At 45.4% G+C, this 24,981-nt stretch overlaps 1 long non-coding RNA gene across 1 annotated transcript in view; it reads left to right on the top strand.

Moving 5' to 3' along the window:
• Nucleotides 1–24,981, top strand: part of LOC147025544 (uncharacterized) — a 186,572-nt gene that overhangs the window by 153,109 nt on the left and 8,482 nt on the right. The gene's annotated exons all lie outside the window — the stretch shown is intronic.

The raw sequence follows: 24,981 nt of genomic DNA, 5'->3' as shown, positions 1-24,981 counted from the left end.
CCCTCACTGAGAGAATCTGGTGAGCAGGATCAACATAAGGAAAACAAGCCACATGTCCACACAGCTGCAGCGAATGCTCACAGACCATGTTGGAAAGAAATCTCATTTGAGTCTCTCTCTCAGCAACTGCTCGTTGGACACAAAGTCCAACCAGCATTCGCCAAGGATTCTCCGAAGAGACCTGGTACCAAAGGAATTAAGTCTCCATCTCAGATCCCTGGTCAGAGACCCAAGTCTCACATCAGTAGAACAAGACTGGAAGCACCAAGGACCTAAAGACTCAGACTTTTGTTTGTCCTCCTGCAAAAGTATCGGCAGTGCCACACCCCGTTATCCAGTAAATACATGACTCCGCAGGCCCGACCCAGATATCTTTTGCCCTCTGGATCACAGCTGGCAGAGACATGAATATCACTGCCAAGGGAAGTGAATCTCTGTGTGACCTCAACATCCTCACCACAAACAGGTTCAGACAAGAGAGCAGCATCCACGATGTCATTAAAAGCCTGGATCTTAGTTTTGACCCAGGAAACCCGTAATCCCAGTGGCTCCGACTCCTCATTCAGCACCTTGAGGGCCCCCAAAAGGATATCCAGAGTCTCTGCAAAAATGACTGCATCATCGACAAAATCAAGGTCAGAGATCTTGACATTCCCAAATTGTGCACCATAGCTTGATCTCTCCGACATTCTCCCCAGAATCCAGTCCATACAAGTGCTGAAAAGTGTGGGGGCCAGTACACACCGCTGACGAACTCCAGTAACAACTGGAAATAAGTCAGGAATGGTACCACCACATCTCATAGCACTCTCAGTACAAGAGTATAGTTCAGACATCAGATTGATCAGTTTTGGTGGCACACCACGAAGACCAATAATCCTCAGAGGGCATACCGATTCACTGAATTGAACACTTTGTAGAGATCAACGTAGGCTGCAATCAGCCCCTGCTGAAACTCTCATCTGCATTCGGTGAGGACCCAAAGAACAAAGATATGGTCAATCATGGACCTCTTTGGTGTAAAGCCTGACTGCTCTGGACGCTGGTGCTCAAGTAGTTGGTGGCGAACCTTAGGCCAAAAAAAATAAAAAATGTTGCATTGGCGTAACCCGCCCGAACCTAAAAATTCCGCCGACCCTACGTTTTTTTTGTTTTTTTGCTATCAAAAAATTTTGACGACCCTATTTTATTGTTTTGCTATCGTTTTCAAGTATCTTGTTGATTGCGATCGCGATCGCAAAAACCCGGAAGTGTTTCGGACAGAACCCGCCGACAAAAAAGGTGGTACTCGAGCCGGGGGAGATTTTGGGAGGGATTTATTAGGAAAAAAAAAAATAAAAAAAAAAAGATCCCGACCGACCTACCCTATTTTTCAGTGACCCGTTACGCCAATGCAACATTTTTTTTTTTTGGCCTTATCAAGAATTATCCGATCAAAGACCTTGCCTGGCACTGAGAGCAGCATCACCCCTCGGTAGTTGATGCAGTCCTGCCGATCACCCTTTCCTTTTCAGAGAGTGACAACAAGGCCCCTCTTCCAGTCAGTTGGGATTATGCCTGTGTTCCAGGCAGATCACAGAACTGCATGCAATGACATGAGTGCAGCATTTCCACCAGCCTTGAAGTTCAGCATTTTTGCCACAGATCCCAGGAGCTTTACCAATTTCAACCCATTAACAGCAGCCTGTGTTTCCATAAACGAAGGTGGATCACAGTTGATTGGAGGTTCAACAATAGGGATTGTGACACCCCTGATGTCCAATTCGACAGCTGGTGGAACAGCTTGGTACAGATGCTCAAAGCAACCGGTCCAGCGGGCCTTCATTTCGGACTCCTCTGTCAAGAGCCCACCACACTCTGCTCTATCTGCATTACACTGAGGGATGGGCTTGGAGGAAGGCGATGTGCAAATTCCCCTATAAGCAGAATGAGAATCACTTGACCACAGGTGATGCTCTACCCACCAACAGATTCTTTGCACATAGGCCTCCTTGTCCACCCTTAGCAGAATTAGTTTTATGCCTCAGCTTCCTGAACAGCACAGCTCTGCCATTCAGCCTGGCCCTGTGACTCTGGTCAATAGTATCCAGTATCCCTTGAGACATAAAATTATTCTTCTCCCCACGGTGAGTTCCAAGACATCCACCGGGAACATACTAGATGGTGGTCTTGAAGGCACTCCACAACTCTTCAGGATTCCCCAAAGTTCCCAGACTCCCCAAATCCCCACTCAGCCTGTTTGCAAGCTCCTCAGCTATCGTTTCATCCTTGAGCTTGCCAACATCCAAACCTCGGTTGGAATGGTACCATTTTCCCTAATTTAAGCTGCAACTTCAGAGTTGCTACAACAAGCCTGTGGTTGGTATTGAGGAACTGAGCACTCTGGTGGACCCTGCAGTTCTGGATCATCCTCCAGTGACCATCAATGGGCACATGGTCAATATCCTTTGCCACACTACCAGCGTTGGAATACTAAGTCCAGTGATGATCCTGTGGGTGCTGAAACCATGAACCAGCCACCATAAGTCTTTGACTTCTTGCAAAGTCAAGGAACTTAGTGCTATTCTGGTTCACAGTTCTCGACCTATGGGAACCAACACACGTCTCGTAACCATCCCTATCAGTTCCCGTCGATGCATTGAAATCCCCCAAGACTAGAAGAGTATCTCGACTGGGGCACCGATCAACCACAGACTCGTGCGTGGGTTAGAATGCATCCTTCACGGTGAGATCACTCGCATCAGTTGGAGCATAAACAGAGACCAGGGAAATGACACCCAAGGAGTGATGAATCCCTTGTCTCATGAGGCACTCATTGACTGGTGTTACCTCAATTATCATTGGAGTCAGCTTATTGGACACAGCTACAAGAACTCAATGGGCATGGGAACCATCAGAGTGGCCAGACCAATAGTAGGTGTAACTACCCGCCATCATCTCGTCACTATCTGGTCTCCAAAACTCAGAGAGTGCTGCAATATTTATGTTCAAATGCTTGAGCTCAGATGATAACAGAGACAAGTGATCATCCTCTCTTAGAGATTGGATATTTAAGGCATCCTCCCAAAGGGACCGCCTCAGGTTAACCCAAGGAGGCTGCCGTCTTGTGGACGATACATCAGCACCACTCCGACAAACACCAACATAATCTGACCCTGGAGGTTTACCCCATGGTTTTCCTCCTATCAAGGAATGGGCCCCCCAAAGGCTTTGCCCCAATCCCTTCATCTGGTGAGTTGCTCCGTGGAGTGAAGCAGCACAGGAGTTACTCCCACGAGTGGGTTTTCAGATTTCCTTACATTTGTGGGTTTTGCGGAATGAAGTGTTTTCCAGTGGCCGGAGTGCAAATTCTGCCACCAACCTCCAAAAACTAAAAATATAAGCCTTTTCTCTGCATGTATGATAGTGGGGAGTAGATGGGTTTAAATTGGAATTATATAGGTAACTATAGAACCATTGGAGATGGAGGGGTACAGGGATATCGGCAGGACTTGTAGGTAGTTGAGTGTGCATGAGTAATCGTATCTGGAAGTGGTGTCGCGCAGGCATGATGGGCCAAATGGCCACCCCCTGCCCCAAATTTCCTTGTCATCTAAAATAGTGCGAATCCTTGCACATCATTAAACGGTCTTTGCGTAGATTTCATTGAAAGTTGATGCAATCATGATCGGGTCTTTCCAATGTGATTCCCTCCATGGGTCACGCCACGGTGCTGGGTCATGGGCCAAACTCAACAGTCCCCAAGGGGTTAACGTGGAATCATTTTATTGATCGTTATTCGTGCTTTAGTCGTGTCATTTGCATGTCTGGTTATTAATTTTCACGACAAAATGTTCAACTAATCGGCAAGGTATGGCTTGTTATTCCATAAAACACTCCAATCAGGAATTTTTCAAGGGAAAAAAATCGGGAAACCAGGTTTTTCCATGACACGGACTGCCCGTCTGGAAGCAGGGCTATATCAGTGAATCAAGTGGCCCGGCAGGCCTTAAGAATCCTGAGCAATCGATTCGGCATGGGAGGCACCCTCCCACAATGGCCAGCTCGACACAGGTCTTTGAAAATGAGTAGGGTCCGTTTTCTTTTTTTCTTCCACCGCTTTCCTTTTATCGTGAAATGCTCAGAAAGGCTTTGTGGAGAGAAGCGAAGGGACACGAAAACGATGTGCGGTAAACACGCACGGAGAGCACACCTACTATGTATATATATATATATATATATATATATATATATATATATATATATATATATATATATATATATATATATATATATATATATATATATATATATATATATATGTATCCTTGGCTTCGTATGTAGATACAGAAGGATGTGTACGCAAAGAAGGGAACTCATTGTGACATAGCAAAAAGAACAATGACGACTTACAATGTGTGACATTGTCCTGAGTGATTGGTGGAGCATTGGGCATGGATTGTGCAGGTGATGGAACAATTGGTCGTCTTTTCGAGACCCTGACATGGCTCGGTCTTGGCAAGAGCTTTTCCTAGACCGGTGTGTGTGTGTGTGTGTGTGTGTGTGTGTGTGTGTGTGTGTGTGTGTGTGTGTGTGTGTGTGTGTGTGTGTGTGTGTGTGTGTGTGTGTATGTGTGTATATGTGTGTGTATATATATATATATATATATATATATATATATATATGTATATATATATGTGTGTGTATATATATATATATATATATATATATATATATATATATATATATATATGTGTGTGTATATATATATATATATATATATATGTGTGTGTATATATATATATATATATATATATGTGTGTATATATATATATATATATATATATATATATATATATATATATATATATATATATATATATATATATATATATATATATATATATATATATATATATATATATACGACTGGGATATCTTACCTGTTACCAGCTCCACCCACGATGATATCTGAATTTTTCACTGACTTCCCGTTTCCACCAATAATACACACTCCAAAATATTTGTCATTTGAGATGAGACATCTACGATGAAATTAATCAAACATCTACGATCAATTCACTCTCAAAAACAAATGACCATGTTAACTTGGATTTTTTAAACTAAAGATGATGTATATTTGGAGGTGTATATTTGGTGAAGTTTGCTAAGATGATAACCTTTTTTTTTTCTACAAACTCTTCTTGCACCCTTGACAGTTATGTCATTCGATGAGCAATAAAATGTGTTTGGACTATGTTCCGTTTTTGAATGATGAATGCATTTGAGAAGTCACGTGACTTCTTCCCCAACATAAACAATCATGGTAACTTCTTAACTACAGTTATTTTTCACATTTAAGAGCATATTTGATTATATTGGAGGTTACCACCTCACAAAATATATCAGTATCCAAGTTGAAATCCCAAAGAAAATGTTTTTGTTTTTTAATGAAGCATTGTGTAGTGGATCTACCCATGTGGAGATGGTGACAAGTGGCAGCTCGTGTGTTTATAATTTATGAATTGTGAGAAAATGACTGTTTAAAACCCCTACTTAGGTGCACCGTAGTAAACAATGTTATCCTAAAAAGTTTCATGGTGATTAACCTCAAGAGCTCAGAGGAGTCGGGTCACAAACAAACAAACAAACAAACAAACAAACATTGCGCTTTGATATACCTTTGTCTAGATATGTATAGTATATATCTAGGTGGGCTATAAAGCTGAAATTTTGCGAACTGATGCTACTCGAAGCCAATATCCCAGGAAAAACTGTTGGAAAATGTCCATAAACAAAAATATCCATAAACAAAAGTCTGCCGGCGCAGCCTCACTCTGCTAATGGCGGGTCACGTGACCCGAGACAATGGAGTTCACAGTCAAACTAGTTGCTTGGCAATGCCAACACGCACCTCTTTCTTCGTAACTTTTGCCATATTTACATTAAAAAAAAAAACTTACTCTTGCTGTAAACTTTTAAATAAAGACCTCATTCTAATCACAAATTCTTGATTACTTGAGCTATTTAGCTGCTTGCAGAATGCAACCACAATCCATTTTGTCAAATATAAAAAGCTTTCTCACAATCCACATCATCAAATATATCAACACACCTTTATTATGTATCCATGGAGGATGCACTGTGTATTTGCTTGCAGTCTGCAAGAATGCCCCACAAGCATGTGTATGTATGTGTGTGTGTATACATATATATATATATATATATATATATATATATATATTTAAAAAAATTTATAGGCTAAAAATGTAGCTTTTATCCAATGCACCCGAGTGTGGTTGGGACGATCAGCCTCACATCGGGCGGTGTGCTCCACTGCCCATTAACCACGTAAAGAGACATTTCAAATCCCTCAACTTCTCGGCCCTTTATCAAGTAAATTGAGGCCAGGCATGCGCCATTTAAGGGCCTAATTTTACCGACAACACCCTGCCCGCCCACTCCGTGCTCGGGGTGTATAATTTGCCCACCCTCTTTCTGTTCACCCTCACCACCCCGACCTTTGAAGGTCCGCATTCTCTCGTTCTTTTTTTCACGTTCTCTATCTGAGCTTCTCCGCTCCATTTGTCTCCATAAGGATCAGGCCCCATTGTGAACAAAAGCCGTTGGGAGAATAATAGAGGGGAGAGGGTTTGCGGTGATGGGTGACTGTGGGTGGGTGGGTGGAGAGAGAATGGACCGACCATTGGTGGTGCAGCCGGGATAGCCGGGAAAGGTTAGGGGGCCTGACAAAAAAATAGAGCTGAGTGAGAAGGGTGTGTCCGGTGGCTGTGTTCTGATTCGATGTGGGCGTGTTCACAAGAGTCCTGGGCGGAGTCATGAATGTTAACAGCTTCTCAACAATTAGTATTTGATAATAGTGAGGAGAAGGGCAGCAGTCATCGGTAATTGCAACACGTTTACTCGAGGGTGTTTTTTTTAATTTATCATCATAGGCCGATTTTCATTTACATTTCTTTCCTTCTATGGTTCATTCACATCTCCCGCCTGGCACACCAATTATCCCAGTTCTCAAATAAGCGAAGGCTTTCGTTTTGGGGGCAGCTTGGCTGGAAAACTGAGCAATTTTCTCTAGAGGCCAAATGTCCAATTTCCCCCCCTCACCCTCACTCCACCCCAACAACCCTCCAACCCCCCCCCCCCCTCAACCCATTTTCCCATGATGTCGATGGAGATTTCTGCTCTCATGCATAAAGTTTGAATTATTCATGAATATATATATATATATATATATATATATATATATATATATATATATATGTGTTTATGTACATTGGTTGATATTGAGTTATCAGGAGTTACAACAACATTAGTAGTAAATGAATGCGTATAATGACGTCATTTGAGGTGTAGAAAAATAAAGAATTAGCACAAACCAGTGGATCACCTCTTAATTAAGTGTAAGTTAATTGTTACACTGCGTTTGTAATAGACCTCTTAGACTGCGTTCGTCACGTGGGGTGCTCATAAAGTTATCCTCAGGAGACACAACAGACAAAGATACCGCAACATCAAATTTATTTGAATGTATCAGCATAGAATATATGTATATATATATATATATATATATATATATATATATATATATATATATATATATATATATATATATATATATATATATATATATATATTAGGAATTTAAAATTTAGCGTTTTTGGACGATTGTGTCTCATTCCGAGAACACATCGTTACATCACAACAGGTGCGTGTCATCACAACACAACACGCAAACTTACCGGTACTCATCCTGCAAACGTTCCTTTATTTCCCAGGGTTATGTTTACTCTGCAATATCTAAGAGATTTCGATTTACTCCACAATACACGTCCGATAAACGACAAGTTCGGACGTGTGACGTCAAAGCAACATCGATGACGCTCTTTGAGAAACACCTCAACAGGTGCTGACGTGTTGAGCATCTCTGGAGGAGGAGCCGAACTTGATGACTACGGCGATAAATGCGAGGCGCATTAAACGGTCTCGGACATTTCCATCGGGACACAAAGGGCATCGACGCAAATCACGTCCAGGACAAAAGATGACACGGGGCCCGTGGGGCAGAGCGTGCCTTTGTTGGCCCGGATTGCTGAACGCTTGCTGTAGGGGATGCGAGCGGGAGATGAACGCTGTTGTTTCACGGGACGTTAGACAAAAACAAGACGAGTGTTGTTTCTCACAATCTCCCTCGGTGCCATTGCTGGTAACAAACTCCAACGCAACTTGTTTTCATCCAGGCCCCACGCACTCCTGCCATTGCTAGGGACAATCTGTGTCTTGCTACAACTTGATTATTCTTCCTTTTACATTTTTCCGACATCAATATAAAGCCCGTGGGTGAGCTGATACATAGATTACACGTATTAAGGGGATAACATGACCTTGACATTGGAAATTTATTGACAGATAAATATTCACATTGTATGGGATTCTGACTTGGGATCTCAGCATCAACAGCATACGGGGTTTTAACCTGGGATCTCAGCATCAACGGTTTATGGGATTTGAATCTGGGGTCTCAGCATTAACGGTTAATGGAATTTGAATCTGGGGTCTCAGAATCAACGGTTTATGGAATTTGAATCTGGGGTCTCAGCATCAACGGTTTATGGAATTTGAATCTGGGGTCTCAGCATCAACGGTTTATAGAATTTGAATCTGGGGTCTCAGCATTAACGGTTTATGGAATTTGAATCTGGGGTCTCAGCATTAACGGTTTATGGAATTTGAATCTGGGGTCTCAGCATCAACGGTTTATGGAATTAGAAAATGGGGTCTCAGCATTAACGGTTTATGGAATTAGAAAATGGGGTCTCAGCATTAACGGTTAATGGAATTTGAATCTGGGGTCTCAGCATCAACGGTTTATGGAATTTGAATCTGGGGTCTCAGCATCAACGGTGTATGGAATTTGAATCTGGGGTCTCAGCATTAACGGTTTATGGAATTTGAATCTGGGGTCTCAGCATTAACGGTTTATGGAATTAAAATCTGGGGTCTCAGTCTCAACAACAAAAGAGGTTTTAACTCGCGATCTCAGCATCAATAGGCGTGCATAGGATTCCAAATTTGATCCTGGGGTATCAGTACCACAGGGAGGAGGCTGTGTTACATTTATGGGGAATGGTGTTTGTTAGATAAGGCTTTTGACACCATGTATGCTGGTGCAACCACATAAACTCCTCCTTTATTGAGTACACGAGCAAATACCTCCCGTCGCTTTGCTGATGGTAATACTAAAGGGGGAGGAAGAAAAAGAGGGTGGACGAGGGAGAAAGGGGTGGGAGATAGAGAGAGCAGGGAGAGGGAAAAGGTGGAGTGGAAAGGAGAGAAGAGGGAATGAGAGCAAGGAGGGGTGAGAGAAGGATAGACAGTGTAAGGTGAGAGGAAGGGAAAACTGATGTGCGGTGGAACATTAATTACGATTCATATTGTTTCATCAAAGTGATTCTGCAGAGAATAACAGCGAAGATGGAAACAAAATAATGTCTGAAATCCATTTTCTATCAGTCATACTATAAACATAGTCCAGAGACAAACTCCCATCCAGACATAAGTACTGCCCAGATGCATCAGGAGCCAAGCTGGCAAGAGACAAACACCACTCGGACATGTCTGGAGACAAACTCCCGTCTGGACATAAACCCTGCCCGGACACGTCCGGAGATAAACCATGCTTTAACACCTCCGGAGCCAAACCCCATTCAGACATAACCACTGGAGAGAGAGAGAGTGAGAGTGAGAGAGTGAGAGAGTGAGAGAGAGAGAGAGAGAGAGAGAGAGATATGAGAGAGAGAGAGAGAGAGAGAGAGAGAGATATGAGAGAGAGAGAGAGAGAGATATGAGAGAGAGAGAGATATGAGAGAGAGAGAGAGAGAGACAGAGAGAGAGAGAGACAGAGAGAGAGAGAGACAGAGAGAGAGAGAGAGACAGAGAGAGAGAGAGAGAGAGAGAGAGATATGAGAGAGAGATATGAGAGAGAGATATGAGAGAGAGATATGAGAGAGAGATATGAGAGAGAGAGAGAGAGAGAGAGAGAGAGAGAGAGAGAGAGAGAGAGAGAGAGAGAGAGAGAGAGAGAGAGAGAGAGAGAGAGAGAGAGAGAGAGAGAGAGAGAGAGAGAGAGAGAGAGAGAGAGATATGAGAGAGAGATATGAGAGAGAGATATGAGAGAGAGAGAGAGAGAGAGAGAGAGAGAGAGAGAGAGAGAGAGAGAGAGAGAGAGAGAGAGAGAGAGAGAGAGAGAGAGAGAGAGAGAGAGAGAGAGAGAGAGAGAGAGAGAGAGAGAGAGAGAGAGAGAGAGAGAGAGAGAGAGAGAGAGAGAGAGAGAGAGAGAGAGAGAGAGAGAGAGAGAGAGAGAGAGAGAGAGAGAGAGAGAGAGAGAGAGAGAGAGAGAGAGAGAGAGAGAGAGAGAGAGAGAGAGAGAGAGAGAGAGAGAGAGAGAGAGAGAGAGAGAGAGAGAGAGAGAGAGAGAGAGAGAGAGAGAGAGAGAGAGAGAGAGAGAGAGAGAGAGAGGTGGGAGAGAGATAGAGATAGAGATAGAGATAGAGATAGAGATAGAGATCCGGCAAATGTGACAACCAATTTCATGTCAATCAGTGAGACGGCACAAACATTGATGTATCACCCTGCCTGTGAATCACTGGGATGACGGTTTATAGCTGGGTCAGGATTCAAACCCAGGATAGACAGCTTCGAGCAAGCATGCATTCCTCTCGGCTATCTTGCCATAATGTGCCAATTCATTGATTTTTAACAACTGAAAACATTTTTTACTCATTTTAATAATCTAATTTATTTTGCTTTCATATGCTCCGGAGATGTCCCAACGGAGAACCACATCACCTTATCACTATGGAAGCTTGTAGAGATCAAAGCTTGAAGAGCACTCCAAGCAAACACTCCAACGAAATGGTTGTAGAAAGTTTTTAAAATGGAAGGTTTTATGTTTTTTTAAAGTCTATCCATGTCAGGTTTTATGTGTATCAAGGGGTGTTTTAATTAACCCAAACACCCAAGTTTCACTCATGCACTTCCTTGGAGTTCCTGTAGTATGCACGCAAAGTTTGAGGTTTCATGGTTTTGGAGTTGTGGAGGAGACACACTGATACACACACACACACACACACACACACACACACACACACACACACACACACACACACACACACACACACACACACACACACACACACTGACCCCCCCACACACACACACACACTGACCCCCCACACACACACACTGACCCCCCCCCACACACACACACACACACACCACAATTTATCCAACTATCCATCCAGCAATTCTGCTTTCCAGTCAAGAAACCTGCCTATCATCTATGTTGCTAAATATAATTAGTTTGCAATAAGACGTTAATGTAAATTTTGTTTGCTAAATAATCCATCCTATTGCATCCATCCTACTGTGAAAGAGCGGAGGAGCTCCTTGTGAGCCAACGGCCATCTATATCTAGTGCCGAACTGTGTCTGCGGACGTCCTCCTGCAGTTGGGTATCTTTGTATTTGGAGGTTAGTGGCAGGATTTGCACTCCGGCCACCGTAAAACCGTTCATTCCCCAAAACATTCTGAAAGCATAAAAAAAATCGAAAAACCCACTCCGTGGGAGTACCTCCTCTGTAGCTTCCCTTCGCAGGGCAGCTCACCAGATGACAGGTCAGGTCAGGTCAGGTATGGAAGCATGTGCCAGAACAGTGCGTTGCTGCGTCCACTTTCCACCGGTAATCCAGGGGCCTCCGTATGGCCTTCCCCCAGACAGATGCCAGGTCCATCCCCATCTCCTTGAGATGATGGTCAACCTGCTGCAACCATGAGGCACATGGTCGGCCCATTGGCCTCCTCCACTCACGAGACTCCCTCGCTGAGAGAATCTGGTGAGCAGGATCAGCGTCAGGAAAATGAGCCACATGTCCATACAGCCGCAACTGACGCTCACGGACCATGCAGGTAACAAATCTCATCCAAGTCTCTCTCAGCAACCGCTCGTTGGACACAAAATCTGACCAGCGATAGCCAAGGATTCTCCGAAGAGACCTGGTACCAAAGGAATTAAGTCTCCGTCTCAGATCCTTGGTCAAAGTCCAAGTCTCGCATCCATAGAGCAAGACTGGAAGCACCAAGGACCTGAAGACTCAGACTTTCGTCCTCCCGCACAGGTACCGGCAGCGCCACACCCCATGATCCAGTGAATCCATGACTCCCCAGGCCCGACCCAGACATCTATTGACCTCTGACTCACAGCCAGCAGAGACATGAATATCACTGCCAAGGTAAGTGAATCTCTCCATGACCTCAACATCCTCACCACAAACAGACATAGACAGGACAGCAGCATCCAAGATGTCATTGAAAGCCTGGATCTTAGTTTTGACCCAAGAAACCTGTAATCCCAGCGGCTCCGACTCCTCATTCAGCACCTCGAGGGCCCCCAAGAGGATGTCTAAAGTCTCCGCAAAGATGACTGCATCATCTGCGCAATCAAGGTCCGAGATCTTGACATTCCCAAACGATGCACCACAGCTTGATCTTTCTGACATCCTCCCCAAAATCCAGTCCATACAAGTGCTGAAAAGTGTGGGGGCCAGTACACACCCCTGACAAACTCCAGTAACAACTGGAAATAAGTCAGAGATGGTACCACCACACTTCACAGCACTCTCAGTACCAGAGTAGAGTTCAGACATCAGATCGATCAGTTTTGGTGGCACCCCACGAAGACCAAGAATCCTCCAGAGGGCATCCCGATTCACTGAATCAAACGCTTTACAGAGATCAACATAGGCTGCAAGCAGCCCCTGCCGAAACTCTCGTCTGCGTTCGGTGAGGACATGAAGAGCAAGGATACGGTTAATCATTGACCTCTTTGGTGTAAAGCCTGACTGCTCTGGATGCTGGTGCTCAAGCAGATGCTGGCGAACCCTATCAAGAATTATCCAAGCAAAGACCTTGCCTGGCACTGAGAGCAGCGTCACCCCTCGGTAGTTGTTGCAGTCTTGGCGATCACCCTTCCCTTTCCAGAGAGGAACAACAAGGCCCCTCTTCCAATCAGTTGCGATGATGCCTGTGTTCCAGGCAGAGCACAAAACTGCATGCAACGACGCGAGTGCAGCATTTCCACCAGCCTTGAGAAGTTCAGCATGGATGCCACAGATCCCTGGAGATTCACCCTGTTTCCACCGGTTCACCGCAGCCCGTGTTTCCACAAGCGAAGGTGGACCGCAATTGATTCGAGGGTCAGCAACAGGGATTGTAACACCATTGACGTCCAACTCGACAGCTGGTGGATCAGCCTGGCACAACCGCTCAAAGTAACCGGCCCAGCGGGCCTTCACTTCAGACTCCTCTGCTCAGAGCCTACCACTCTCTGCTCTAACTGCAGTGCTCCGAGGGATGGGCTTGGATGAACGCAATGCGCGAATTCCCCTGTAAGCGGGATGAGAATCACCTGTCCACAGGTGCTGCTCTACCCCCTCACAGATTCCTCGCACATAGGCCTCCTTGTCCACCCTTAGTGCATCTACAGTTCTACGCCTCAGCTCCCTGAACAGCTCAGCTCTGCCATTCAACCTGGCCCTGTGACTCTGGTCAATGGTATCCAGTGTCCCTTGAGAGACAATTTTTCTTTGCCCTGCGGTGAGCTCCAAGACATCTACCAGCATCATCAGGGATGGTGGTCTTGAAGGTAATGCATAACTCTTCTCGACCCTCCAAAGCACCCAGACACCCCAAATGTCCACTCAGCCTGTTCGCAAACTCCTCAGCGACTCTATCATCCTTGAGCTTGCCAAAATCCAGCCTAGGTTGGGATGGTACCATTCTCCAGGATTTAAGGTGCAGCTTTAGAGTTGCTACAACAAGCCGGTGGCCAGTATTGAGGAACTGAGCACTCCAGTAGACCCTGGAGTTCTGGATCATCCTCCAGCGACCGTCAACGAGGACATGGTGAATCTCCTTTGCCACACCACTAACGTTGGAATACTAAGTCCAGCGATGAGCTTGTGGGCGCTGAAACCATGAACCAGCCACCCTAAGTCCATGACTTCTTGCAAAGTCAAGGAAGTTAGTGCTATTCTGATTCATAGTTCCTGGCCCATGGGGACCAACACACATCTCATAACCATCCCTATCAGTTCCAGTCGATGCATTGAAATCCCCCAAGACTAGAAATGTACCTCGTCTGGACCACTGATCAACCACAGACTCGAGCGTGGCATAGAATGTGTCCTTCACGGTGAGATCACTCGCCTCAGTCGGAGCATAGACAGAGACCAGGGAAATGACACCTAAGGAGTGACCAATCCTTAGTCTCATAATACGCTCGTTGACCGGTGTTACCTCAATTATCATTGGGGTCAGCTTATTGGACACAGCTACAGCAACTCCTTGGGTATGGTAACCATCAAAGCGACCAGACCAATAGTAGGTGTAACCACCCACCATTATCTCGCCGCAATCCGGTCTCCGAACCTCAGAGAGAGCTGCAATACCAATGTCCAAACGCTTGAGCTCAGATGATAACAGAGACGGGTGATCATTCTCTCTTCGGGATAGGACATTCCAGGCACCCACCCGAAGGGACCGCCTCAGGTTAACCCAAGGAGACCGCCGTCTGCTCTATGTTTGCTCTCTGTCCGCATTAATGGAGGGCCAGTATAGAACCTCCCAAGATCGTTGCTTACACTTGACTATACCAAGATGAGATTCGTGAATCAGGCTCAGCATGCGGTGTCTCAGAGTAGGTGGTATGAGAATTTGCATGCCTTTGTATGATTCCACCCATTACTGAAAGTTCACTCCCAGAATCCCAGTATGGTCAAAGACAGAATGATACATCTCGCTTGGCCTCTGGTCATCCATCAAGAATCATGGACTGTAGATGACCGAGTTCTGACTGAGTAGCTTTTTGAAGATCCACATAACTCTCGTCAGAGACGGATAGGAAGTCCAGCATTGAAATATGCTCCCAGTTGTCCAGTTCTGAATGAGTATCTGGCAGGTACACTGTAGAAAGGGTGTCTGGATGTTGTATATCCTCCCCTCTTCTGTCCTGAATGTTGAGGCCATACCATTGCAATCGTCGTAGCATGCTCTGCAGTCTCATCGGAGCAGACAGCAACGGCCTCTTGGCGATCATTTCTAGAGGCTTATGGTCATTGAAGACGGTGACTGGCTTCCCAAATATATAGCAATGAAACTTCGTGCAGACATGAACTATCGATGGCATCTCCTTCTGTATTTGTGCATACCATGTCTCCGTAAAGGTCCTGGAACTGTATGCGACAGGTCAGTTGTCCGGTAAGAGAACTGCACCAAGTCCACTTCGGCTCGCATCACAGTGAATCTCGACTGGTTTGTTAGCATCAAAGTACGCAAGAACAGACGGAGAACAGCAAAGTTCTTTCAGTCTCTCAAATGCTCTGGCTTGAGCCAGTTGCCATTGATATTCAACGTCTGATTTCAGCAGCTCTCGGAGTGGAGCTAACTCATCACTCAACCGAGGGATGAACTTTGACAGATACATGATAAATCGAATGAAGCACCTCACAGCTTATCGGTCGGAATTGGCATACTATGAACTGCCTCAACTTTGGCCTGATCAGGTGATAATCGATCAGCAGACAGTATGTGTCCTACGTGCTGTACCTGTGACTGGCGGATTTTGCACTTCTGCAGATTCAACTTCAGATTGTAATTTGTTGCTCTCTCAATAACCTTTTTCAGAATTTGATCATGCAACTCAACGTTTGGACCAGCTGCAACAATGTCATCCATGACCGCGAATGCTCCATCTATGCCTTCAATCATCTGGTCCATAATCCTCCGAAAAATTTCAGGTGCACATTTCAGTCCAAAAGGAAGCCGAAGCCACCTGTACCTGCCAAATGGTGTATTGAAACACGTGAGATAGGACGATTCCCCATCCAGTTTGATGGGATTCCCCATCCAGCGGTGGCAGCTGTCCTTATGCTGGGGTCTATTCGCGGTTGATCTCCTGTGTGATGGCAGTTCTGGTGCTGGGTTCAATTGTGGTTTCGGCCTCACTTGTTTGTAGTGTACTGCAGCTACATGCGTGTACTCATCATGGACAATGTGAACTTGAGTCCTTGAAAGCTCATTTTGCTGACGCACTTCAAGAGCTTTGGCCAGCATAAGTTCTCACCTCTGTCTAGCAGCCACTCCTGGACCTTTTGCTCATACACGCCTTGGATAATCGAATCCACAAGCACATCTTCAGATTGCGCATACTCCCAGACCAAGAGAATGAGACACAAGTCCTTAACAAAGTTGCCAAACGATTCCTCGGAGCTTTGTTTCCTCTTGAACAGCCAATGCCTCATGATGTGCTTGTTTTTTCAGGAACGAATATACGATTCAAATTTATCCAGAACTTTGTTCGGGTCATTATTCTCACCTTCAGTCCATTCAAAAGTCTTGTATGTCTCTCGCCCTTGTTCTCCGATCCATGTTTCAAGTCAACCTTCCTTGCCTTTGTCAGGCAGATCAGCCAAAGGACCGTCAAAAACAAATCCAACGTGATTTAGAAATCTCACAAATTCCTGATATAACGAAGCCGAATCCGAGTCAATCACGGGGTGCTCAAAGTTAACGGATGCCATAGTTTATGTATCTTAGATACCCGATTCAGATGGTAGGATTGAACGGAGTTATTTGCAGATCCCACTTCTGACACCATGTAGCATAAGCAAGATTCCAGCTTGTCAGCCATCCGGGCCATGCTGGAAGTGCATTCTTTATTTTTCTAGTTCCATTCAGATAACCACCAACAACACTAAAGTTGTTTATGAATTGCAGGCATTTCAAACATACATTTACAGTGGTGTTGCCACAGTCTTTCTATGTTAGAAACATCCCGAATAATGCAAGGTGGTTAACCATTTGGTTACTTGAAGTGCTCACCTGATCAGGGTTCCAGTTCAGAGGTCAAGACAAGAAGGCCAGGGGAGAAGTCATGGTGGGGACCAAAAGAAGAGTACACCAAACTAAATGTGGGAGAGGAAAGGGGGCATGGGGGTGGTGGGACATGTTTTTTTCTGAGATTGACTTGAGCAAGGGGTAATGGCAGATATCAGCAGCTGAAGAAGACATACACAAGATGGCATTTGTGATGAGAGATGGTAATATGAGTGTCTGAAGATGCTGTTGGGGATGGTGAATTCAGGAGCAACACTTGCATGGCGAGTGATGAGGCTGCAAGTGGGGATGACGATGGGAGATGTAGATACTTTGTTGGCATTTAGCACTTGTCGGTGATGGACATTAAAGACCCTATCTGTGGTGCATATCCTGAAGAGTAGGTGAGTTACCCCTGGAACCCTAAACATGTCATAAATTCTTGCACCGTCAGTCTAATGTCAGGCCTGGCAAGGCATTTTATAACCCGGCTGATAATTTAAGAAGGTGGCAGTAATTGGGGTCGATGCCAAAAAAAAGAGCTGCATAAGGTAAGTGCTTTGCTGTTTCAAATCCTACCTGGGTTTCTCCACAACTTCAGACATTTACAAGTTGTACATCCATGAGAAACCGAATGCTTCCTGATCCCATCAGCTGCCGGACCAGTTTAATAAATGTTTCATGGTATCCTTTTTTTTTTTTTAAAGAGAATCAGTCACTTCATTCTTCTTTAACGGCAATTATTCTCATGTTCTTTTGGAATTAGGTGGTGGAAGCTTGGCCCAAGTCTTTCACGAACCGGCTGATGAGGCCAGAAGTTCAACTAAGGTTAGGTCATGCCTGCTCTCATCCTGCACCTTGGCCATGCCTGCTCTCATCATCTCCCCTCCCTTTCAAGGCTTCCCTCTCAACCCTCCCTCGCAAAGCAACCTTCACACTACTTCCCCCTCCAAGCTTCCCTCTCACCTTTCTCAAAAACTCCCCCCTCACCCTTCTCCCTCCAATCTTCCACCTCACTCCTCCTCACCCAAAGTTGCCTCCCCTCACATCCACAGAGGTGCCTCCTTCCCCCACCCTCTTTCTTCCACGTCATTATTCCACCTCCTCCAATCTTCAACTGCCCTCTGCCCCTTTCTTATTACTCCACACAGTACCTCCACCGAGAGTTTCAATAACTCTCCATACTACCCACCCTTCCCTTGTCCTGCTGTCCCCCTCCCCCCCTCTGCACCCAAAACCTCCTCCTCACCGTCTTCCTTAACATCTAGGTTAACATCTAGGGCCTTCACTCAAACCTGACAGATCTTTCCATTCAGGTTGTCACTGACAAAACAGACATAATCTGCTCAACAGATTTCATCAGCAAGGTGATGGAATCCATCATCGCCTCAGATATGAAATCCTTCCTCTTCTCCAATGGCTTGATTTCCAATCATCAATTTGGTTTCAGACCAGGTCACTCTACCCTGGATATGCTGCTTCTGCTCTCCCATCAATGGATGGAGGTCCTCAATGCCAGACAGGAAATCCGAGCCGTATCCCTGGACATATCACGTGCTTTTGACACAGTCTGGAACCCTGCCCTACTCACCAAACTCTCTTCCCATGGTATTCAAGGCCATCTCCACTCATGGCTCGCAGACTTCCTCTCCTGTCGCAGTCAACGTGTGGCCCTAAATGGAGTTCTTTCATCCCCTCTTCCTGTGCAGGCTGGAGTTCCTCAAGGTAGCGTTCTGGGCCCTGTTCTTTTTCTGGTTTTCATCAATGATCTCTCGGACTCTCTGGAAAATCCTCTATTTCTCTTTGCCGACGACTCCACCCTCTGCCGTACCATCTGTCATCCCTCAGACCGGCAAGCAGCAGCTTCTTCGCTCACTGCAGATCTGGATAAAATCACAAACTGGTCCAACACGTGGAACATGTCTTTCAATCCAGACAAATCTCACACTCTCACTATGTCTCTTCGAAAGGACCGTTTACAAAACCCCCCCCCCCATCCACTTTCTCAACAATCTTCTGGAAGAAGTCTTTTCTTTCAAGCTTCTGGGTCTCACTATCTGCCATGACCTTTACTGGGAAAGTCACATTTCCAACCTCGCCTCAAAAGCCAGTCGCCGACTAGGAATCCTCCATCATGCTAAGTCCTTCCTCGGCCCTCTTGAGCTCCTGACCACTTACAAAGCTTTTGTCCGTAGCCTGATGGAGTACTGCTCTCCCCTCTGGGCTGGTGCTCCTGCCTCCCACCTTTCTCGGCTTCACGCTGTCGAAACCAGGGCATTTAAGATCATCGGCATCTCCCGCAATGAAGCTGAGTCTTTGGGCCTCTCACTCAATCACCGCAGGTTGGTCGGTGGTCTTTCTGTCTTCTACCGACTCCTCTCCAGCCTTGCCCCCCCTGCTCTCTCTGCGATTTGTCCCCACCACATTTACACAGGGCGCTCAAGGTCTGCCAACAACCCCCTTCTGGTAAAACTACCAAAATCACGAATCACTGCTCATCTTCACTCTTTCATTCCTCTTTTTTCCCGCCTTTGGAATAAACTTCCTCACTCTATTCTTTCCCATTCTTCCCTCCAGGCTTTCAAAACAGCTGTTCACCACCACCTCTTATCTTCCCTCATCCAAATCCTCGATCTTTTCTACCCCCGATAATCCACCCAAGCCCACTTCCTTCATTTCTCCTGCTTTCCTTCCTGAAAGTCCCTGAAATGTCCATCTTCTCTTCGCCATGTTCCCCATCCCATCCCCATCCCTTCCACAGTTCACCTAATGTGTCTGTTCCCCACTGTTTTGTCCCTTCCACTCCCGCCCCTCTTGTCTCATGCCTCCTTGCTGTGAGTTGTGTGTTAGCTCTCATACGAGCCTTGACCAAGGTATACAAAAAAAAAAAAAAAAAAAAGTTTGCTCCTTTAAGATGTCTCTGACTCCCTTGTATCTCTCCCTGGTTACTCCCTCCTCTGGTATGACAGACCTGAGCCTCGTCTATTCGGTTCAGCTGACCACATGCTTGTCAAAGTAGATATCTCTCTGGCTGTTATTAGAGAACCACCTCAGCACCGTCGAGACTGGCATTTCACAGGCCGACTGGCACGGACTTCAAGCAGCCATCATAATTCTAGACTGGTCTCCCTTCTCGACTTCCTATGACAACAACTCGTCCTGGGAATTCTTTCAAAGAAATTAGCTCTCTCGTGCACAGATTTATCCCCTCTCGTGTTCAGTTGTCCTACCCTTCCTCCCACCCATGCTACACTGAAGCTTGTGGCAAGGCAGTTGGCCTGAAACAACTTGCCTTTGCCTCATTGAAGGCTAATCCAACTGTAGGCAATCTCTGTTTCTTCCACAAAGTTCGTAACAAATGTGTGTCTACCCTGACGGGAGCTAGAAAAGTACATCTTTCTCATCTCAAGTATGAACTCTAAAACCTTTCTCCCTCCTCCAAATCCTGGTGGCATAAAGTTAAGTCTGTTTCTGGTGTGTGTTCCCCTTCTATCCCCTCCCTTACCTCAAATGGTTGCACTGCTGACACGGCACGTCAAAAGACTGAATACCTAAACTCCGTGTTTGCTTCAAAATCTTGTGTCCCAAACCCATCGCTTTCTGTTGCACCCAGCTGTAACTGGACTCTGTGGCCTTTTCTTGTGACAAGGTGGAGAGTTTGCTGTCAAAACTCGACTCAGATTCTGCAACCGGTCCAGACGGCATCAGCCCACGTGTCCTAAAAACCTGCTCCTCTGCTCTTGCTCACCCTCTCTCTGTTATATTCACCCTCTCATTTGCTCAAGGTCATCTGCCATCTGATTGGAAATCAGCAAAGCTTACTGCGCTGCATAAAAAAGGTGCAAAAACAGAAACCTTCAACTACAGACCAATCAGCCTTCTCCCAATCATCAGCAACGTTATGGAATCCATCATCGCTTCAGACATTAAATCCTTCCTCTTCTCCAATGTCTTGATTTCCATTCATCAATTTGGATTCAGACCAGGTCACTCCATCCTGGACATACTGCTTCTGCTCTCCCAACAATGGATGGAGGTCCTCAATGCCAGTCATGAAATCAGAGCCTTCTCCCTTGACATATTGTCTGCTTTCGATACGGTCTGGCACCCTGCCCTACTCACCAAACTCTCTTCCCATGGTATCCAAGGCTATCTCCACTCATGGCTCGCAGACTTCCTCTCCTGCTGCAGCTAACGTGAGGCCCTTGATGAAGTTCTCTCATCCACTCTTCCTGTCCAGGCTGGAGTTCCTCAAGGTAGCGTTCTCTGCCCTGTTTTTTTTAGCTCGCCTGTTCGAAGAACAGAGAGCTATAGCGATACCCCCGGCGTGAGCGTGAAAATGGTAAAGTTTTTGGTGCAAGTTATTTCCTTTCTAATGTTTTTATCTACCACACTATTTTTTACTGATTACAATATACAAATACATATATTGCTTTAAAATTATTTGGATCAGACTTCACTGCAATGCTTTATCAAAAAATATTATTAGACTAGTCTTTTAAAAACGATAAATGTATAAACAAGCGAGCATTGGGTGGCTTTTGACACCAACTCTCTGGTTCTGGTTTTCATCAACGATCTCTCCGACTCTCTGGGAAATCCTCTTTTTCTCTTTGCTGATGACTCCACCCTCTGCCATACAATCTGTCATCCCTCCAATCAGCAAGCAGCAGCCTCTTCATTCTCTGCAGATCTGGATAAAATCACAAACTGGCCCAACGCGTGGAACATGTCTTTTAACCCTAAGAAATCTCACACTCTCACTGTGTTTCTCCGAAAGGATGGACTGGAACCCCCTCCCCCTATCTGCTTTCTTCTCATCATTCCTCTTCAAGAATTCCATTCATTCAAACTTCTGAGTCACACAATCTGCCATGATCTTTCCTGGGAAAGCCACATTTCCAATCTTGCCTCCAAAGACAGTCGCCGACTGGGCATCCCCTGTCGTGCAAAGTCCTTCCTTGCCACACCTGAGCTCCTGACCATATGCAAAGCTTTCTTCCATAGCCTAAGGGAGTACTGCTCTCCCCTCTGGGCAGGTGCTCCTGCCTCTCAGCTCTCTCGGCTTCACGCTGTGGAAAACAATTAGGATCATTGGTATCTCCAGCGATGAGGCCGAGTATTTGGGTCTCTCACTCACTCACCTCAGGCAGGTCGGTGGTCTTTCTGTCTTCTACCGTCTCCTCTCCGGTCTCGACCCCCCCACTCTGTCTGAGATATGTCCCCCCCCCCATATTTCTGCAGGGTGCTCAAGGTCTGTCAGCAACCCCCTCCTGGTAAAACTACCAAAATCAAAAATCACTGCTCACCTTCACTCTTTCATTCCTCTTTTGGAACAAACTGCCCCACTCTATTTAATCCAACTCTTCCCTCCAGGTCTTGAAAACAGCAATTCACCACCACCTCATATCTTCCACCACCCAAAGCCTCGATCTTTTCTTCTCCCGCTAATCCACCCCGAACCCACCTCCTTCAAATTCCCTGATTTCCTTCCTGAACGTCCCTGGAGTGTCCATCTTGTTTACCCTGTGTACCCTGACCCATTCCTCTCTTCCTTCCACAGATCTCATCTTTCTGTTCCCCACTGTTTTTTTTCCTTCCCCCTCCAGCCCCTCTTTTCTCCTGCTCCCCTTGTTGTGGGTTTCTGTGTGTTAGCTCTCATACGAGCCTCGACAATGTATACACCGGATTTGGGGCGGTCTGATTAGCATTGTCTTCTGAACCTCTGGCTCAATGCTCATTACTAAGGTTCAAATCCCAAACACATCGGTGCGTTATCTATTCCTCTCCACCGATGTCCTTTGCGATTCACATTGAAGTAGCCTAAACTGGACACCGATGTCGACCAATGCCTTTACCTCGCACGTGATTTATTTACTCATGTCAAAGGTCCACTACATGTGTCTTACTTAGATCGATGTAGAAATATATGTTTTCAAGCTGACAGCTCTGCCTCCATTTTTCATGGAGCCCTGTCAACTAGAGTTTTCTAAAACTTCAATAAAACGCCTTCATCAAGCGAGTAGCAAATTATATATGTGAAGTTAACACTTACCTATTCAACATATATATATATATATATATATATATATATATATATATATATATATATATATATATATATATATATATATATAAACAGGAACATTATTTTTAAACTATGGAAAGTATTGGCCCAAATTGTTGTTGTAATTACTCTATTGTTGTTGTTATTGTTTGTAATGTAACTGATTTCTTATCACATTTAAAACTTCTGTCCAGATGAGTTATTGTGTGTATTACAGCTCCTGTGGCGTCAGACTGCCACTTATTTCCATCAGAAAGAACAGCTGCACGCCGTGGGGGGTGGGGTTGGGTTGTTGGGGGGGGGTGGGGAGGGAGGTATAATTCACAGCCAGTGGCAACAAGTGGCAATTACCTTGGTATTACATGACTGGCTACCCTCGCACGGACTCCTTGTGTATTCCCGTACTGTGCACCACAACACAATCATTTTCAGGATTTACTCATCATTATTTATAATATGTGTAACAATGCCCTCCATTCGAGTCTGGACGGGCCCGTCACGTGCTCATGATATGGTTAACATTCCAAGCATTAAGACACACCGTATACCCACCTTAGCTAAAAGTGAATGTGGATCAAACAGCCAGAAAAAAAACACCTTTACCATCATTTATTTTGGATCGATTAAATGCAATGAATATTCCTGTCGAGAAATGCCATAGCGGGTCGTCTATTTATTACGTGTGCAAATGCAGCGGAGGTTCTGACAGCACCTCGCCTTCCCTCACCCCACAACCCTGCTAAATCAGCATACAGCACAGGCTTGATGGGCCAAACGGCCTCCTCCTGCATCCGAGATTCCTTTGCCCTTTCTCTTAAACTTTCACTCCTGTCTGCACTTTTATCACCTTCCACCTCCCCCCCTTTCTCTCTCTTTCCAATCATCCGTCCTCTTTTTTTTTAATTTTTAATCAGTTTTTATTCCTCATTTTCACTCTCCCACCTACGTACGCAATACATAGATAAGCCCAAGCAGTTGTCTGATATCTGCTCACTGTCATTACAATCTGTGAAACACTCACAAAGGACATACAATGGAAGTGAAAATAAATCTATGATGAATTAAAAAAAAAAATGAAGGCTTCACCAACACCAACTACGACAGCTGCCCAGGAAGCAAGGCCTCATTTGTCAACGCGGATCATCTTCCCAACCGCGAGTAGTTTCTTTGAAAGTTTTTTTTTTTCGATCAACAACAAAGTATCATTTGAAAGTTGAACATTCAAGGCAGATCCTGTGTTTAAATATGGAGCTCGAGCTGCACCGGCTGGACAGCGCCAGCCTGGACATTTGAGTGTTATATGGTGAAGAATAAGTTGATTAGTGCTAATTGAATGCACTATGCCACTTGGTGGCACGGGGCTAAGAGCGATAAAGCAAATTTGGTGAACTGCAAACAATGGCCGCCTTGGGGGTAGTGGGCTAGAATTACAAGCAGATGCAGCAAACACTTGGCAGCAGGCACTACAGCAGGCAGCCTGCAGCACTTTGGCCACTGTATGTAGAATCTTCAGCTCATTCCAGAAGCAGCCCTGAATGCCTCCAAAAAAAAAACTAATTACCGCGGCCTGGTCCGTCCTCCAGAATGCCACTCGGCAGGCTTGAGAGACACCAGGCCCCGCCAGCCAGCGTCCTGCCGCAGTCGCCATTGATGTGACAAAAGGCCCGATGGTTGGCTTGTCTTCGCCCTAGGCCAGAAAGCAAGACGAACACACTTTGTTTGTGTATGCTTTATGGCATCTGTAGACAGTCTTTGCTGTCTTGTCGACAGGCCGGGAGGTTTGTGCCTAGCAGACAATGGAGGGAAAACACAGGTTTTGAGATACAGACTACAATGGAACACGATTTAGACATTAATGACTGCAAAGACTCCAGCAACATGAGTTATGACAAAAGCTATGGCAACAGCCGTTTCAATCAGCAAATAGCTCATGAAAAATTCATGTTCGGAAGAGGACAGCAGAGATAAAGGTATGAGATGTACTG

This window comes from Eptatretus burgeri, chromosome 6 (genome assembly GCF_056783735.1).
Source record: "Eptatretus burgeri isolate ZD-2024b chromosome 6, Ebu_testis_v1, whole genome shotgun sequence".
NCBI classification, from domain to species: Eukaryota; Metazoa; Chordata; class Myxini; order Myxiniformes; family Myxinidae; genus Eptatretus; species Eptatretus burgeri.
Note: the sequence above shows the minus strand (reverse complement) of the source record. Positions and strands in the feature narration are given on the sequence as shown.